At 35.5% G+C, this 18,561-nt stretch overlaps 1 long non-coding RNA gene across 8 annotated transcripts; it reads right to left on the bottom strand.

The window, feature by feature from the left end:
- Positions 1-842: 842 nt before the first annotated feature.
- On the bottom strand, positions 843-18,106 carry LOC145061712 (uncharacterized). Of its 8 annotated transcripts, none has more exons than XR_013687289.1 (8): positions 17,632-18,106; positions 17,472-17,538; positions 15,966-16,330; positions 5,965-6,012; positions 3,570-3,642; positions 3,315-3,353; positions 1,619-1,719; positions 843-1,113 (listed from the first exon to the last, which is right to left on the bottom strand). It is a non-coding gene; the product is annotated as an uncharacterized LOC145061712 (long non-coding RNA). The 8 variants fall into 8 exon arrangements; XR_013687288.1 differs by adding an exon at positions 3,732-3,865 and having other exon boundaries at positions 844-1,113; positions 3,315-3,642; XR_013687287.1 differs by adding an exon at positions 3,754-3,865 and having other exon boundaries at positions 844-1,113; positions 3,315-3,642; positions 17,632-18,105.
- Positions 18,107-18,561: the final 455 nt, after the last annotated feature.

Raw genomic sequence — 18,561 nt, 5'->3', positions numbered from 1 at the left:
CCAACGGTGGATTTCGCCTCACAAGTGGTAATGATTTGGTAGAATCTGGTTGTGATAATATTTAGTTGCCGATGATTGTCGAGTAACAAAAGAAATTGTGTAAAGTAAGTTAAATTGTTGGATGCTCCGATCATAAAAATTCGATGCCAAAATTAATTTAAAAAAACAAAGAGAATGGATTGTGATGTGTTTGTGTGGTGTGTCAGAGCCTCGTCAACAACCCAAATTGATGATCAGGATAGGGTAATCGAGTGACCCCTTCAAATTTTCCATAATGACATTTTAAAGCCTAAAAACACAATTTCGTACCAATTAAACGCAAAAGAAAAAATACGAGAGACCATTTAAACCAATATACGAAACTTTGTTGGACTACAGTGACAATAACCATTTTTCTTCTATTTAATTTAATACGTATATTTTTTGGATCAAACATTAGTGTCAGCAATATATGAAAATGTATTATTATTTTTTTCTCACACACACACACACAGATATATATATATATATATATATATATATATATATATATATATATATATATATATATATATATATATATATATATATATATATATTAGTTTTAAAATTAACTATGATTTGATAATGACGTTTTTGGGACCAGCCCAACCGATTGTACCATTGACCTCGTAAGACGACCGGTTTGGTCACCGGTGCATTTTTGAAATCCTTGTACATGAATTAGTTTCTCATTAGTTATGTGCATGATCCATCCTCTTAGACTTGCATTTCTAGAATAGTAACATACAATAATATATGTATTACATGCACAATAATAAAATGTATAATGAAGATGTATTAAAACAATCTCTAATCGGAAAATAGATATTAAATTGAAGGCCTATGTGTACCATGATTTGCATATGAGTTCCAATAAATGGCAAAAAAAAAAAAACAATTAAAAAACTTGTTCAAGTTGAGTGTCATTTAATGACCATGCACATCAACTCCAAAAGTTATCAGCAATGTCATTCAATGACCTTGCACATCAACTTAAAAAGTTATCAGCAATATGACCAGGTGCTTTAACACTTTGGTTGTTTTTATTCAAATGAACAAGGAGAAAGAAAGACCAGGCCTCAATGCAGCTCCCTACAAGATACAATTAACAAAAGTGTTGAAGTACTATAGAATACAACAGACAATGTACCAATTTTAATTAAATTAAAACAAACACGGAAAGTACCCCATTTATGAAAAGTAAATTGAGAACACTAGATTTTGCAAAAAAAAATTGTCAAATATAGTTGCTAGATTGAGCTTAAAAAACAGAGCACTTCATCAAAATAAAGAAAAACTCGTTTTTGTTTTGTGGATATAAACAACATTTTTTTGTGTGGACTATGGTTAAAACACAAATGAAATGTGTATCCTTACACATTGTGAGGAACATGTCTTGGCATTATTTTTGTTTAAAAAGTTAATAGCAAGTTTTGCGAGGACCAACACTAACAACCCTATAACCAAAAAAAAATTACATAACGAAATGCATTTAACATTTTAGAAGCGTAGTAAAATTACTTGCTTTGTGATTAAACTCCTGATTCTTCTTTCTTGAAAAAGTATATAAAAAGATGACAATGTAACATAGTTGTACCCTCATTCTTCCATCTTTTGTGACTTACATCTTGTAAGTGTCATACCCTCTAAATTGCATCACCTCAGTTTCTTCTTTAAGCCCAAAAACAAAAGACAAATCTGGAAGAATTACAAACAAAAAAAAGGAATGAATCTTCCAAACACCCGAAACTAAAACTGATGGTTAAACCATCTGGTGGAAGATGAGCAGCGGTGTTTGGGATGGTAAATAAACTAATAATATAAAAATTTTAAAAAAATAATAAAAAAAACCCTTAAATCATTGAATAAGGAAAAATAATAGAACTTAATTCAAATCAACCACAAATGTTAGGGTTTATAAGAAAAACACAACCAAAAAAAGTAACATGGAGAGTCAAAAGGTACATTGGTGAGGGAAAAATATGATTTCAAAACTGAAATTAAATTCCTCATTTCATTGTAAACTATCTTTGATTTCTGGAGAAAAGTAGACGGAAATAGAAGATTTATTTTAAATTTGAAGCACCATACAGTTTCAAAATCAAGAAGGCCAAATTGGAGGAAATTGAGGCGTGATTTGGGAAGAAACGAACGAGGAGAAAGTGTTGGGGGTTTTAAAAGATGAAGAGAATATTAGGTAGTTTACTTTGAAATCTTTTTAGTTGGAGAAGCTGCCATGTAGGAATAAAATGAGTCTTTTATTTGATAGGGATGTCGACATATGGAGGGTGGGTTGAGGTGGTCTAGCTATGTGTTGAAGGCCAAAAGGCTTAGACGGTCCAATTTATACTATTGGCCCAAGGAGAGCAGTCCAACTTAATGTTGAAGGCTTTGGAGAGCAGTCCAGTACCTAGTACCTTGTACTGAAGGCACAAAAGAGTGCCTTAGTCTTGTACTTCTGAGGATCGGGGCAAAGCGAAGGCGTGTCTATACACAAAATATAATGGAGTGAGCAATAAGGAACGATCAATAAAAGTTTTGAAACCATATGGACCATGTACAAGGTTTTTTGAACTTAAGGACTATATCACAAATTTTAGGAAAGCACAAGGACTATTTATGAAGTTTTCTCAAAAAATGTAAGAGACCAAACAAAACCTAAACTATGTTACCCTGATAAGTCATTAACCCTTTCTACAATAGTTTATTCACATCACTAAAGAAATTGTTTGATCTTTTTAGGACCGATCTGGTTGTTTGATGAACCTACATGGTATTAGGTAGTAGGCGAGATAAAGGCTGACTAAGCTAATGGTGTTTAGTTGGAACTAGGATGAGCAACCAGTCCGAACCGGATCAAACCGAGTTTAGAACCATAGCCAGTTTAGGCTAATAATGAGAACTAGATAATTGGACGACTATGCCAGTTTCAATGGCGGTGCCAGTTTTCGATACACAATTCGTGTGTAAAATTATAGTTATTGAAATAATGTGGTTAAGGATAGATAATTATCTTAAATAATATTAATTTGAATTTTATTTTGTAAATTACATTAATTTATTATAATTATTATAATATCGTGGCTTCCATCTTTCTAACAAATATATCTCTTATCATATTATTTAAAATAAGAACAATATTTTGTGTCGAACTGTAACGTCTCATTTTCACAACTAAAATTTTTCATTTTTATTAAGGTAAAACTTTCCAATTTATAAATCCATTATTAAGAAAAACGTTTATTCCAAATTACATTTATTAAAAATCAAAGTATCATAGAAAATGTGAAAACCTTGATGTTACTGATAAGTGTGTACAATCTCGTCTTCGCCTTCCCATAGCCATCGATGATACCGGAAACAATAAACAACTGGGTAAGCATAAAGTTTTGTGGGTTTCCCCCATACGATAAAGATACAAGCATGCATAACGGCCCACGACCTCCCGGTTAGAATGTTCAGGCCTAGTCAGTCCTTCGACAAGAATGGTAACATGCAACAAGTCCAATCAGTCATTGGGCTAGAAAAAACAGGGTTTGTTGGCCTACCGCTTCAACCCAACCACTCTTCCCGAGCCTCCGTGCCTACGTCTTACAGTCAGCCCGCACCGAATATCTTGGCCTACAACACAAAGCAGGACCACCTCAACCCACTACTACCATATGTCAACATATAAACAAACAAGGAAAAAGTAGGCACACAATACATACATACAACAATCATACAACTCACCACCGCCTATTAGTCCTCTCACAACACAAAGTCCCGCTACCAGCTAACCTCCATGAAATGCGTAACCATAAGTACCCAGAGTGAGATAGCCACCTGAACAGATGATCCTACTCTAGAGCCACAACCAAACAAGAAACGTGAAATAAAGCCTAGATCAAGTGTTCAGAGGCTATTTTAGATGACTAGATACAGTCCCTAAGGCACTCCATTAGATGATAACCAGCAATTACAGATAATCGTACAGTTCTACAGATCACTACCGCATAGTCACATCCTATATACCAAGATAACGGTCTAACAGATCACTACATCATAACATCTTATATACCTGGATGCAGATCTAACAAATCACTACAACATAATAACATACTCGATATCAGGATACAGATCTAACATATCACTATAGCATAACAACATACAAAATATCAGCATACCAAGAATGCATAACCGTATATTCTCAGAGGTGAGATAGCCACCAATCTTATATACCTGGATACAAATCTAACAAATCACTACAACATAATAACATACTCAATACTAGGATATAGATCTAACAAATCACTATACCATAACAACATACTAAATATTAACATACCATGAATGCATAACCGTATATTCTCAGAGGTGAGATAGCCACCCGGACAGGTGATCCTACTCTAGAACCACAACCAAACAAGGAACATGTTAAAGAATCTAGACAAAGAGTCATCAGTCTATCCTACATGAATATATATAGTCCCTAAGGCATCCCTCTACCAACAGATAACCACAATTAGTGGGTCGGCATTGGTGCCTTCGACCCACGGTACAATGAGGCGAAACTCACATGAAATGAAGAAACCTGAGAACACTGTTTATATGTTCCCTGCTACATTGCTTGCTCCTGCGAATCTACTAACAGCCGAACAAAATAAAATCTTAATCACCAATCAAAACCCTCAAGTTTGACCTACAGTCAAACTTGGTCAAAAAATTACGTTCAATGTCCAAAAGTCAATATTTCCTCCCCAGCGGAGTACGCCCTATGTACCAAGAGAGTACGCCCAACGTACACTAATTTTGACCAAAAGCAGGGCGCTGATCGTGTACGTGCACCATACGACCAGATACACCCAGCGTACACAACCCAATCCTAAAACTCCATTAAGAGCTTATTCTGTTAAGTCCTTACGTCTAGAACTCAGATCCAAACCCAAAATGATGTCCTAAGTCATAAAGTTTCCAACTTTATGACTTTGCATGGCTATAAAGTGCTTAATTACCAAAACCCTAAGTTCTCAACCCAATAAGACATTGCAACTAAAGATTACATTTTTATGGTTCATAATAACTCCATAATGGGTAAAGTTTCCAACTTTATCCATTATAATTGTCCCAGCAAACAAGATCTAATCATTAAGTCTCAAAGGGACCCAAAAGAGCATCTTTTTCAACTTAATTCATTAAGTCCAAGTCTCCAACCTTCATATCTGAATCAAAATGATGTTTAGATGGATAAAGTTTCTAACTTTATCCATAACAAGGTCACAAACTTTCAAGATCTAAGTTTTATGCACTTAAAGTGACCAAAAACTTATAACACTCAAAACTTGTTAGATCTAACAATTTCATCATCTAGAAGAAAGATGAAGGTGAACAAAATCTGGATCAACAAGATCCAATGCAACCACCACTTCTTGAATGAGTTCTTTCTTCTCTAAGGTGCACCAAAAATACTCCAAAGTACTTAAAAACATCTTTCTTTTGCTCTAAAGGCTCGATCTAGGGTTAGGGTTTCAAGAGAGGGTGTTGGAGAAGTTAAGGGGCTTAAATAGGGCTCAAACCATGAAAATAATGTTTGGGCACTAATCGCGTACACCAAGGGTACTCAAGTTATGCCCAACATACTAGGGATGCCCTAGTACGCCCAGCGTACACGTTTGAGTACACTCACGTACTCGGCTTAACTCAAAACCGCCATAACTTCAAACAGTAATAACTTCTTCGTTCCAACTTCGTTTTCGATGGTTTTTATATCCACGGAAAGATATTGAAGAGCTCGAATATATAATCTAAATATCTTGGACTAAAACTTCACGAATAAAAATCCATATTTCATGCAAGAACCTGACCTATGATTTTTCTCGTTCTACCTTTCGGCCAAAAAACTCAATTCAAAGGTTTAGATCTCATAACCATCATTGCCTCCTTCCAAAAAGGTTTAAACATTACCTTCGTAAGGCCCAAACCCTTTACACAATCAACTTCCGGTCCACAGTCCTGAAATATGAAAATGATAGGAAACAGGATGTTATACGAATTTTAAACATATCATATGTTTTAGTATATAATGTATATATTACTTTATTTATGCGCATCGCAAGGATATTGACATAATATATTCTAAAGTTCAAAAAGGTATTTATATAGCCAAAAACTAGGCTATAGTTATAAAATAACAAACAAGCAAACAAAAAAATTGTCTTTAGATCGACTTGAGCTTTAATTTATTATATAATTGCTAATGCAACTCATCATCTATAACAATTTAATATTTTTCTATATTAAATTTAAGATACATATTTTGAATTTGAATTAGAGTTGTAAAAATGTTGAGGTCGAAATTGATTGTGAGGTGTCGAAGTCTACATTGTATTAGTGTCGAAGTCTACCTTGTATTCGTGTCGAAGTCTGCTTGTATGTTTACATAGGGGCATAGTTAGTGTCGAAGCTGTAGCGTTTATTCCCTTATGTATTTTGTTTGTATGCTTTTGTTATCCCTATAAATAGGAGATGGATACTAGAGTTAGAGTAATCTTTTGAGTATGAGCAACTTGTACTCTATTTTTCTCTGTATCTTTCAAGAGCATAATCGACCCAACCATATCATATTTACACCGTGTGTTCTTAATTCATTCATTACTCTATTTATTGTTTTCATACTCGATCTTATAACAACTACATTTGGTATCGGAGCAGGATTCATTTAGCTGTGATCTGATTTTCTTTGGTTTTCAAAATTTTTTGAGTCTTTATCTAGATTCAAAATATTCTGCTCTTTTGATTCTGAAAATCATTACAGATCATTTGTTTTGATTCGATTATGCGTTTTGTTTTCTAAATCGAGTATTCGGTGTTTGATTTCTAGAAGTTTTAACCATCCGATCTCAATTTTTAAAGCTTTTCTCAAATATCTTCTGTACAACAATGTCGAATTTCAACATGAACACAATGACCTCATATTCTCATCTTCTCGGTTCATCAACAAAAATTCCTATGTTGATTCCATAATACTATGATCAATAGGCTGATCAAATGGAGGATTATTTGAATGGAATCGACGAGGATCTCTGGAAATGTATCATTGATGAAGTTTGCTCCGATAGTGTTACAACATGTTGGAACTGCAGCTTCCAATCAAGATGTTGCTCAACAAGCAGAAAAATAGAAGAAAAACGAGAAGAGATGTATGTTTGAACTCCATGGTGCTCTTCCACCGGTTGTTTACAATTATATGCATATTTGCAAGACTTCAAAGGTAATTTGGGACACATTGAAGGAGAAGTACCAACGTAGTAAGAAGACGAAGATAAGCTCTATTAAACTGTGTCTGCTTGAGTTAGGATAATTCAAGCAAAAAGAAGGTGAATCTATTGAGCTCTATTACAATCGTCTGAATGAACTAATCTACATATGCAACAAATATGGAATCAACAGGCCAACAATGGAGTTCAACCTGAATTTCATCATGGGACTTCATAAGGAATGGCGCAATGTCAGCTTGATGATAAAACCTCAACAAAGCTTCGACTATTTTTCTCTAAATTATCTCTATAATGTGTTGAAGGCTCATGAAAACGAAGTAAATGAGTTTGTTGAGGAAACGAGGAACAGTTTGGGTGGCCCTTTGGCACTGATGTTGAAGGTTGCAAGTAGAGAAGCTGAGAAAGAGACTGCTGAAATTAAGGGATCGGAAGATGAAGGTTTAATTGTAAATTCAAATGATGAAGTTGTTGCTTTTTACTCGAACAATCGAGTGAAGAAATTCTTCAAAAAGCCATTTAATCTGAAGTCAAGAACGAGTGAGATGAAAGGAAGTTCTTCTGGGAAGAATGTGAATGAGGAGAAGAGAGTGGAGAAAAAGGAAGTGGAGACTGAGGAAGAGAAAATAGAGAAGAATCTCAAGGGAGATTTAGGGTTCGACTGTCATTATTGCAATGGTGTGAACCACATGGCAAGTGATTGCATGCTGAGAAAGAGAGATGAGAAGAAGAGTAAAGTCAAGGACGAAGCCTACTATGTGGAGAGACTTGAAGAGGTGAGAATGAAAACTAAAGAAATATCTTTGGTTGCGAAGGGAATGGATGATGAGAAAGGGACGTATCAAATCTGGTCATCGGGATTAGATGATGAGGAGATGCGAAACCCGACTCATGGAGCAATGTTCGCAAGGTTTGATGAAGAGGATGGGGAGAAGTTTACCGGGAGATGATTTGTTTCGACCACTGCTCATAAGTCTCCCATGACTTCACAGAAACATTCTCTTTTCGAATCCTTAAATATTCCTTCTAGTTCATATAATTCGATTTTATCTGAGTTTGATAAAGCTATTATATATGTTAATGATCTATTTATTTCCGCTAGTAGTGATGCTAAAAGATCTAAGACTTTACTGCTAGATACTCATAGATGTTTGGAGTCCAAAAAATCTAGAATAGATCATTTAGATTTGCAATTGACCAATATTATGTTTGATAGAGAATGTCTTAGAACTAATAACATTATTTTGCTTAAACAATGAAATATATATTGTAATTCGGCTAAGCGTTTGTATGGTAAATTGACTGCATTGCATCATTCGTCAGACATTAGCAAAGAACAACATAGGAAGCTTTTGCCCTTTTTAGCTTTCGAAAGGGAGAAATATGATTCAACTTCCTATGACTGTAAGAAGAAAATATATGAGTTTGATAAGGTCCCAATAGATTCATATGCATATGGAATTGTTAAAATTGATGAATGTTTAGATGCAAATGATCTTCCCATGGAGATCCCCATGCAGAAATGGGAAGATATCACAATGGATTTCATTATGAAGCTTCCATGGACCACACGCGAAGTGGATTCTATCTAGGCCATCGTGTATCGATTGACCAGGAGCATGCATTTCATCCCAATCCAGGAGAGTATTTATGTAGAGAAGTTAGCTGAGATTTATGTTCGCGAGGTGGTGGCACGTCATAGGGTGTCAGTAACCGTGGTTTCAGACCGAGATGTTCGTTTTACTTCCAAATTTTGGAAGCGATTTCATGACGAAATAGGTACTTGTCTCCACTTCAACACGGCATTTCATCCGCAGACCGATGGTCAGAGTGAGTGGACTATTCAAACTCTTGAGGACGTTTTGCGTGCGTGTGTATTGAATATTGGTGGGAGTTGGGATACGTATGTTCCCTTAGCGGAATTTTCGTATAACAATAGTTATCACGCTAGAATTGATCGATCTCCTTTTAAGATGCTCCACAAGAGGAAATGCATGACCCCGATTTGTTGGGATGAGGTCGGTCAGCGGGTCATGGAGAGTACCGATGTGGTACTCAAAAGCACTGAGGTAATACAATAGGTTCGGAGTAGGCTCCAAACAGCTCAGAGTCAGCAGAAGAGTTATTCTGACAGACGCCAATCGGATTTGGAGTTTCAGGTGGGAGAAATGGTTCTCCTGAAGGTGTCACCTTGGAAAGGAGTCATTCGGTTCAGGAAGCGGGGCAAGTTGGGCCCCAGGTATATTAGTCCCTTCAGGGTGTTGGCTCGGGTAGGCCAGGTAGTTTATCGTCTTGGTCTTCCAGCCGTGCTCAGTCAGATTCATAGCACTTTTCATGTCTCCCAACTGTGAAAGTTTTTAGTGGATGATTCCACAGTTGTGCCTTTGGAGAATATTCAGGTGGATGATCGCTTGAATTACATCGAGAGACCGGTGACAATCTTAGATCGAAAGATAAAAACCTTGAGGAACAAGGTTGTGGAGTTGGTTAAGGTGCAGTGGCTATAACGCAAGGGATCTGAGTGGACGTGGGAGTTGGAGGATGAGATGAGGGAACATTAGCCCGAGTTGTTCGTGGCGACGGACTTCGAGGAAGAAGTCTGATTCAAGTGGGGGAGAATTGTAACGCTTTGTCCATGTATTATTTAAAGTTTGGTCCGTTATATATTGAACTATTGCTTTGGGGCCATATTTTTGCATGTTTGTGGGAAAGAGGGATCATTTCTGTCAATTTTGGATTCTGGGAGGCTGAGCCCGAACGCAAGGCGTTCCCCTGGGGAATGCACTGCGTTAACGTGCAAAGTTTAAACCCTAAATTTTAGGGTTTGGGACCTATTTAAACACCTTAAGTCCTAGGTGTTGGCCTCATTTCAGGTATAAAGCCCTAACCTTGCTCATTTGAGGTTTAGATATAAGTTTATGGGGATTTAGGTCCCTTTTTGGTCCTATGGTTGAGATCTTGTGGATATAATCAATCCAGAAGTTTGAGTTGCTTCTTTTGGATGTTAGTGATGTCTTAGACTCATAAAGTTTGCACCTTTAGAGTTGTAGAAACCCATGCATGAGATTAAGCAATTTTTATGGAAGTTGATTGCTATATCTTGAAGTTGGGACTTTTGGGGGCATGCAAAGTCACCAAGTCAGTGACTTGATGGTTCTAGGGGTTCTAGAAGACTTGGATCTACGTTTTGTTGGTATGGCTTAAGCATTAAGTGCTTAATGGCCGCTTTCTGGAATCTGGGCGCGAGCGCGCTGCATAAGGTCCGCGAACGCCTTGCGTTCCGACCGGGACTTGCGGTCTAGACTGGTGAGGAACGCCCAGGATTCCACAAGGGAACGCCCTGCGTTCGATCCGGAAATGGGCTTCTTTGGGCCATTTTCTTGGACCTTGTTATTAAGGGCGTTAGTGGATCATCGATTTGGGCTTTATTGGACCATATTTAATTTTGGGCTTAGGGTAAGACTCATTAGAGAATTTTTGGCCCAATCAATGTTGAAAAGTCAAGCAAGTTTAAAGAACTTTTAAGATGGAGAGATTTGCAACAAGCCTCTTGGTATTATGTTTGTGGGAAAGAACAAGAAAGGGAAAAATACCAAGTTTCTATTTCAAGCTTGTGATACTGAAAGATAACGAGAGCTTTACTGAGATAACGAGAGCTTTGCATCAAGCGGCCTAGATGCTGATGACTTAGGTTCGATACTGATGACAAACGGGGAGACTGTTGAGGTCGAAATTGATTGTGAGGTGTCGAAGTCTATGAGGTCATGTATTAGTGTCGAAGTCTGTTTGTATATTTACATATGGGCATAGTTAGTGTTGACGTTGTAGCGTTTAGTGCCTTATGTATTTTTTTTGTATGCTTTTGTTATCCCTGTAAATAGGGGATGGATACTAGAGTTAGAGTAATCTTTCGAGTCTGAGCAATGTGTACTCTATTTTTCTCTGTATCTTTCAAGAGCATAATCGAGCCAACAAGATCATATTTACATCGTGTGTTCTTAATTCATTCATTACTTTGATTTCTGTTTTCATACTCGATCTTATAACAACTACAAAAAACCATTTTGAGGACTCAAGCATCATTGTTAGAAAATTAAGATATTAAAATTTTCACAAAAGAATAAAATTAATACGTATATGCTTCCAGCTACTCCAAAATAAGTTTATAACAAATTTTTAAGATAATATTTAATAAAAATTAAAGAAAAAAAAAAAGAAATACAAAGAAACTTTGAACATATAAATTGATTAAAAGCTAAATATTATTAAATGCTCACCTAGACTCTTAATCTTAACTTATTAACTTGTGGATCAACAAAATGTCATCCCAGTATCATAGGGTATCATATGACCATAACTTAATAAGAGTGATATCATGACTCATTTAAATTTGATATATGTTTTGTAAAGTAGTTTTTGAAAATAAACAGTAAGAAATAAAAAAATAGCATAAATACCTTGTACTCTGCATTGTGCTTGAAACTGAAACAAAAATATGAAGCATGAAAAATGTAGGTAGGTTGTTCAAGGCACCCTTGTGTCACATACCCGCTTCAGCTTCTTGGTTGTATTAATGGCGCATAAGATGTTATCATCGACTTCTCTTCCAAGTGCTTCCAGGTATGAAGCAAAAGCATTCATCAATTCAAACTTCCCGGTTGTCCATATTCTGCTAGCTTGCGGTTTATGTAAATATTGATTTGCTCCCTGCGGGCTATATCCAACATGAAATTGATCCTATACTCTCTGGTTACTAGTCCCTCAAAGTAGTCTTGGGTAATCTTAATTGTCTCATCTGAATATCCGGATGCTTCCATCTGCCCCAAGGCAACCACAGTTGCATGATATATGTACCAAAATCTCTGATCTAACACACTCTTATTCATCTCGGTATAAGCAGAAGCCGGGAGCATAACTTTCTTAACCGCATCACGGTTCACCCCGACACCCATCTTCAGTTATTTATATTCTTCAAGCTGGTGTTGAAGGGCACCTAGGTACACAAGATCAACGGTTATTTCTGTACTCAACATGCATATAAGATTGAAAATGGTATTTTGGCCACAGAAGTAGTCATTGATCTTGCATACCTAGGTGCCCTTCAACACCAACTTAAAGAATATGAAGAATTAAATATAGATGTCAGAGTGAACCGTATTGAGCTTAAGAAAGTCATGCTCCCAGCTTCCGCTTATACCGAGACAAATACCAGTGCTTTAGAGTCGAGATGTTGGTACAAAGATCATGCATTCGTAGTTGTTGTGGGGCAAATGGAAACACCCGAATATTCGGATGAGACAATTGAGATTGTCTAAGACTACTTTGAGGGACTAGCAACCAAAGAGTATACGATCAGTTTCATGTTGGATATAGCCCACAGGGAGCAGATGAATATTTACATAGACCGCAAGTTAGCTGAATATGGAGCAGCCAGGAAGTTTGAATTGATGAATACTTTTATTTCGTAACTGGAAGCACATGAAGAGAAGTTATACGTCATTAATACAACCAAGAAGCCGAAGTGGGTGTATGACACAAGGATGCCCTCAACAACCTACATTTTTTAAGCTGCATATTGTTGTTTTTATCTTAAGGCACAAGAAAAATAGAAGATGTTTATGTTATTTTTTATTTCTTAGTGGATATTTTCAATAACTACTATACGGAAAATATATCAAATTTAAATATGAATCATGATATCACTCTTATTGAGTTGTGGTCATATGATACTAAGATGACATTTTGTTGATCCACATGTTAACAGGTTAAGAGTAGAATTCTAGGTGAGTTTGTAATGATAGTTGGTTTTCAATCAATATTCCATGTTCAAAGTGTTAGTGTAGAATTCTAGGTGAGTTTGTAATGATATTGTACATGTATCTAGTCTTGTAGCCCATATCTGTCTTAGCCCATGTACTTGTATAGTGGTCGGTTCAACGACAGGGCTAAAGGTCTCATCAGTCAATTCCCGGCTGCTGGCTTCGCCCATTAGCAACAAGGCACGCTTTGTAACGCAAAAGAGTGCCATCTGCATTAAACTTCTGCTTGAATAACCACATAGATCGTATAACATTGGCTCCCGATGGGCGTGGAACCAATACCCAAGTACCATTTTCAATAAGTGCATTATATTCCTCATCTACAACTATGCTTCAGTCGATCATATCTCAACTTAGCCGTGAGTTTGCTATGTCTGATCTTGGAGTTCTCAACTATTTTTTGGGCATATCTGCTACTCGCGGTCCTCAGGTTCTCTTCCTCTCTCAGAAAAAGTACGCTTCAGAGATACTTAAACGGACACACATGCTAAATTGCAATCCAGCTCGTACCCCAACTGAGACTACTCATAAGTTGGATGCCACCGGCCCTCCTGTCTCCGACCCATCATTATATCGCAGTCTTGTTGGCGCTCTTCAGTACCTTACATTCACCCGTCCTGATATTGCCTTTGCAGTTCAACAGATGTCTTTTCATGCATGATCCTCGAGAGCCTCATCTATATGCCCTCAAGTGCATTCTTCGTTATGTCAGAGGATCACTTGATCACGGTCTCCAACTGTATGTTTCTCCCTCATCTGATCTGGTTGCCTACTCTGACGCTGACTAGGGCGGGTGTCCGGTGTCCCGCAGATCCACTTCTGGTTACTATGTTTTTCTAGGTGATAACCTCATTTCTTGGTCCTCCAAGCGTCAAGGCGTTATATCCCATTCTAGTGCAGAGGCAGAATACCGTGGCGTGGCAAACGCGGTTGCAGAAACGTGTTGGGTACGTAATCTTCTTCGTGAGTTTCAATGTCCTCCAACGAAGGCCAACATTGTCTATTGCGACAATATTAGTTCAGTTTATATGTCTGCAAACCCGATCCAACACCAACATACCAAACACATCGAGATCAACATCCACTTCATGCACGATCAGGTTGCTCGCGGTCTTGTATGTGTGACTCATGTTCCATCCTCCGCTCAATACGCTGATATCTTCACCAAAGGTCTCCCGTTTCAACTATTCAACGACTTCAAGACCAGTTTAAACGTTCGGAATCATCCTCCCGATCAAACTGCGGGGGGATGTTAGTGTAGTATATTGTACATGTATCTAGTCTTGTAGCCCATATCTGTCGTAGCCCATGTACTAGTATAGTCCTAGGGTTTTGGCCCAATATCTCATGTATATATCTTGCTTCCTGTACACTTTGTTGAGGTAATGAGAATCGTGACCCCTTTACACAAAGTTTTTTTGTATTTTTTTCTATAATTATTATTAAATACTATCTTAAAAATTAATTCTAAACCCTATTTCGGATTAGTTGGAAGCATATACATATTAATTTTCTTCTTTTGTAAAATTTTTAATATCTTAATTTTCTAACAATCATGTTTCGAGTCCTCAAAATGGTTTACACAACTCTAATTCAAATTCAAAATATATATCTTAATTTTAATATAGTAAAATATTAAATTGTTATAGATGATAAGTTGCATTAACACTTATATAACAAACTAAAGTCAAGTCGTTCTAAAAACAATAATTTTTGTTTGCTTGTTTGTTATTTTATAACTATAACCTAGTTTTTGGCTATATAAATACGTTTTTATAACTTTATAATATATTAGGTGAATATCCATGCACACATAAATAAAACAATATAGACATTATAACTAAAACATATGATATGTTTAAAAGTCTGGACACAATATTGTTCATATTTTGAATTATATGATAAGAGATATATTTGTTACAAAGTTGGAAGCCACAATATTATAATAATTATAATGAATATTGTTTAATAGTAATTTCCAAAATAAAATTCAAAGTAATATTGTTTAAGATAATTGTCTATCCTTAACCACATTATCTTAATAACTAAAATTTTACGCATGGATTCAGCATAAACTAAATTATATAAATTTTAGTTTTACACCATTCTTAGCTATTGTTATATCAAATGAATTTAAGAACTATTTATTTGACAAAAGCTAACATTTTTAAACTTTAAAATCATTAGAATAAATTGATAATAACTTAGAAGGGTAACATAGTTTAGGTTGTTTTCACATTTAGTCCTGTTATTTTGTGTTCACATATTATCATTAAACTTGTGTTTATGTTCGAAGTGCAAGAAATAACAATGTATTTTGGCTTTTTGTCCCTAGTTTAAAAATAACAATGTATTTTGGCATCAATAAATACGTGTTGTTTTTGTAATTGTGTTTATGTCCCAAATGCAAGAAATAGCAATGTACTTTTGATATTTCTTATATTTAAGTGTAAGAAATAGCAATGTACTTTAGTAGTTTTTGTTTATATTGATAGTTTAACTTATAAGTTTATGTATGTTGTTATTTATTATATAGTTGAAAAATCTTTGGGCAATGCTTAATGACCCTATTTGTAGTAGGTAGGAACTTCATAAGTTTTTTCAATCAGAGAAACTACCGAGTGATGATCATCAAGGACGAAATGAGGGGATCGAAGATGATGGTTCGTCAAATGATTATTTTGTGTTTTGTACGTTTTACTTGTTGTAACATAAATTTATAACACTTTTGTTGTTTAATATTTTGGTATTTGTATGAAATTATAACACTTTGGGTGCTAATTAGATGTCGTTATGTAACAATTTTTCTGCACCTAAAAAGTCTTGATTTTAAAAAAATGAAAATTAGTATTAATGGTGACATAGGTAATACCTTTAGCGGCGACAAATTCAACCTTTAGCGGCGGCGATTTTTGTCGCTGCTAATGCCTCTTTTTCTTGTGGTGGAGCACGATAAATGAATGGCATACCATCTTCATCATTTAGCCATGCACAAAATGTAAACATTTGGCTTGGGGTGCATGTTTGCGGTGATGCCCAACAATTGTCCTTCACGTCTTTTTCTAATAATTTATGAGTACACTCGAATTACTATCTTATTCTTCAATATACGAACTTCCTGTACAAATTTCTTGATGCAGATACGATAACTCATGAGGAATTCCCTATTCCAGGTAGTAGGTAGAACTCTAGAGGGGCTCTAGAGCATTTTGTAATCTTTCATCCGTTTTTTTGAACCTGAAATATGTATGATCCACAACGAAAGTTAAATATAGCTAGCAAAGCTAGTGTTATAGGATCAAAACAGGATTGTGATGCTCAAGGAAAATATAAATAATAGTTAAACAAAAAAATAAACACCTAGATTTCTAATTGGGATCTTTCTTAGTATTTTAACCAAAGTCATGAAACTATAAAACTAATTAACACATGAAAACCCTATACTATATCCAACAAATTAAGTGCATAAAACTAGGGGTTAACATAAATCGGATAATGCTATACTTGTTACCATTTCTAAGCTATATTGCATAGAGATCATGAATATAATAACACTTTAGATAAAAGTGGAAGGAAAAACCATGTCTGATATCTGCAGTTTTACTGGTTTATAACAATTATGATCATTGATCATTCAGACTCCAAATTTGACACCAATTGTTAAACATGGTTAACAACGCATTTCTATGAACTGGACAAGAAAGGATGAACAAATAGGTAGTATAACTATAGACCATTGACAGATTTGTCTCAATTTTCCTCTAGGTTTAGCTCATTGGTGCATCTTCAAGTCAAATTACTAACCATATAGAATTTTAAAAACAACACAGAGGCAAATGTTTCATCACTTTTAACAATATGAAAGACAAATGTTTTTAAACCTTCACCAAGAATATAAGACCTAGATTTACTTGGTTTTCAACCAATGAAATATAGGATAGATTTATTTTAATCTTGTATTGATCACAACAAAGTAATAACACATGAGTTTTTTCAAATCTTTACCAAATGAAAACGAGAGAGAAAAATATACAGAGATTTGTCCCAATTTCTCTCCATGTTTAGCCCGTCTTTCAAGTCAAGTTACTAACACTAAAGAATTTTGAAAAGCAAACAAACAATCACTTTTAACAATACGAAACAAATATTTTTAATACTGATATTAGCCATTTACTTGGTTTCTCAACCAATAAAATATAAAGTGGATAACTTCGCTTTTAATCTTGTAATGACCTTCGATCTAGAAACTTTCTTGACAACATAGAATTAACACATGTTTTTTTCATATCATTCTACAAAACTTTGTTCATATCTTCACAAAACATTCTTGAAAATGAGATATTGCAATTGAAAAATGAAAACAAGAAAGAAACCCAACCTGCAATTGAAAAATGAGCGAGAGAGATATGTGACCTGAAACGAGAGAAACAACCTCCGAGCTACACCTGAAGAAAAAACGAAGGAATCACTGTTTATTCGAATCCTGTAAGATATACGGAATTGAGGTTCGAGCATTAAGGTCACTCAGCAGGAATTACACTGTAAATGTTTGTATTTTTGTAATGAAGAAGAAAAAAAAATAAGCGGTGCTCATTGTCGACTGAAGGTTCTCGACTCCAAAGCAGGAGTCCGGCGACACACGATTCTCTGACGAAGCTTCATACTTCGGCATCATCCGGTGAAAAATCGACAGATCTGGCGGCGGCAACCCTCTCTTGCGGCGGTGGTTCAAGAAATACGAACCCTAATGTCAAAATGAATGTATATATATGTGGGTAAATAAGGTTAGATTCATTAGTCTTTTTAATTGATGCAGGTCGCCGGTCCAAAACGAGAAAGGAAGTACTGCGCTGCATCTGCGTCGCAATCCAGGGGAAGAAGAGAACCGTCTTTTCAAATTTGGCAGATCTACCCCTGAAGTTGGCATGCTCATCAAAATCAACCCTATATGTAAACAAATCTGGCAGATCTATCCCTGAAGTTGGCATGCTCATCAAAATCAACTCTAAATCTAAACAAATCTGATTTTCATATATCTAAACAAATTGATTTCCACAACAGCATCCCTTTCAACCTATAAATCATATTTATTGAAAACAAATTGTTTTAATAATAACTAGAAGGAGATCCAGTATCTCTTATGTATCTATCCATTTTTCCTTTGAATACCTCAATATCTCTTATGTATTTATCCTCCTATCTATATGTCCCGGAAAATAATCCCCAATTTCTAGGTATTATTCTAAATTCCATATTTGATCTTGGTTTCTTTCTCTATCTAAATCCAAAAGAATTTAAAAGAACAATAATCTTCATACAAAAAGTAACCAAAATCAGTACTCAACATACTTATCAAATGCAAAAATGACGTGAAAAAAGATTTTTTACCTTAACAATATGATGCACCAACAAACAGGTTCAAGAATACATCTTTAAAGCCTTAATTCAATAAATCATTCCTGTAAAAT

Source organism: Lactuca serriola, chromosome 7, assembly GCF_051521515.1.
Source record: "Lactuca serriola cultivar US96UC23 chromosome 7, Lser_US96UC23_V15, whole genome shotgun sequence".
Lineage (NCBI taxonomy): Eukaryota > Viridiplantae > Streptophyta > Magnoliopsida > Asterales > Asteraceae > Lactuca > Lactuca serriola.
Note: the sequence above shows the minus strand (reverse complement) of the source record. Positions and strands in the feature narration are given on the sequence as shown.